The sequence below is a fragment of the Atta cephalotes genome (genome assembly GCF_000143395.1).
Source record: "Atta cephalotes unplaced genomic scaffold scaffold00065, whole genome shotgun sequence".
Classification (NCBI taxonomy): Eukaryota; Metazoa; Arthropoda; class Insecta; order Hymenoptera; family Formicidae; genus Atta; species Atta cephalotes.
Genome location: NW_012130129.1, coordinates 725189 through 726868, shown reverse-complemented (window position 1 = coordinate 726868; position 1680 = coordinate 725189). Strand labels below are relative to the sequence as shown.

Genomic DNA, 1680 nt, shown 5'->3' with positions numbered 1-1680 from the left:
GAGAGAGAGAGAGATTTCAAGCTTTATTTTTCTCTTTCTAAACCGATGATTACTTATAACTACATAAAAATGCGCAGTCTATACTTATTAGATTATTATCTATTCTACGTTAATAGAAAAGTGACACAAGCAAAAAAATTAACACTTTTGAGATAATAAAAGAAAAATCGACAATTCTGGTAAGAGATGAATTTATACTACATACACTGAGAAGAAAAAGTTGTTCTAACTAATTAAATATATTTAGTTGTTCGTAGATTTGGTTAATTTAACAAATTTATTTAATTGAATTTAACAATTTTATTTAATTGAATTTAATCTGCTCAACATTGAACAATTGTTAAGACTATGGTTAAATTCGATTAAATAAAATTTGTTGAATTAATCAAATCTGTAAACAATTAAAAGTGTTGAATTCGTTGAACAAATTTTTTTTTCTCAGTGTAGGATTGTAATACTTAAATTGTAAAAATACATAGTTTTAAAGAATACATTATACAGTTGAAAGAACATATAACATGAAGAGAAAGTGAAATTATAGAAATTGCATATTCACTATCTTAATACTACTAATTTAGAATTGTAAAAATATTTGTTTATTAAAAAAAAATTAACTTGAGATGTTTTTGATGATCTTTTTTAATTAATGCAGCAATGTGATATTTCGGATGTAATAGAATTTTGTAATTATATTTATTTTCTGAATTATTATTTTTTTCTTATCAGAAAGGAATCTAAATTGTATCTATAAAAGGAGAAAGGATTTAAAGTTTCCTTGAACATTAAGTACACGGTATGACTAATAAATAAGTCTACGTTGCTCGAAATTTATTTTATATCATGTAAATGACAGGTCATGTGAATAACCTATATTTTTCGCTATTTAGAAGCATCGAGGACGTGCCATAAATTAGGTCGGCCACTTTTAACTATGTAACATTGCAACGGTCGACTTGGCACGCGCAATTTTGAGAATATTGCGAAATGTCGCTTTTATACAATCGAGATGCTCGTGCAAAAAATGGTTTCAGTGTCGAGAAAAAAAGTAAGTAAAAAAAAGTAAACGTATGGACTAATCGTGATCACTTAATAAATTATATATCCTTTCCAGGTATCTTTGATATATCTTAACTACGAGTCAACAATTAGCGTTACCGGTTCGTTAGAGTTTCAATTCGAAAGTAATAATTAATTAAACCAACGGTATGGAAAAACACGTCAATCTCGATAGTATTAGGTTCTTACACTTTTACATAAATTAGAAATGGATTTTACAGTAAAATACTTTTAATGTAACAAGATTATGCTAACGACCAAAACGATTTTCCGCAAACGAGTTTCCTGTTTCGTCGTATTAACTTTCAACTTGTAAAAAAAACAAGTGATTGCTTTGCCATTTATATATAGGGTGTCTCTTTCTAATCATTAACAAATTTATAGTAATATTTTCTTAAGAAAAATCTCTTAGAACTAATAAACTTTAAATTGTAAATTATAGTATTATGTATTATTAAACAATAATGTGCTAAAAAAAAAAATATGAAAAGAATTTCGTAGCTTTTTGTAATAATTGATTTTCTAATTTTTTGTTCTTATTTTTTTGAAAGTTAATAACAAGATGTGTTTATTGAAAGAAGCGTGCTAAATTATATATATATATATATATATATATATATATAC

The 1680-nt window shown here is 25.4% G+C and overlaps 1 protein-coding gene across 1 annotated transcript in view; it reads right to left on the bottom strand.

Annotated features, from left to right (window-relative positions):
* Positions 1 to 1680, bottom strand: part of LOC105623837 — a 17015-nt gene that overhangs the window by 9758 nt on the left and 5577 nt on the right. The gene's annotated exons all lie outside the window — the stretch shown is intronic.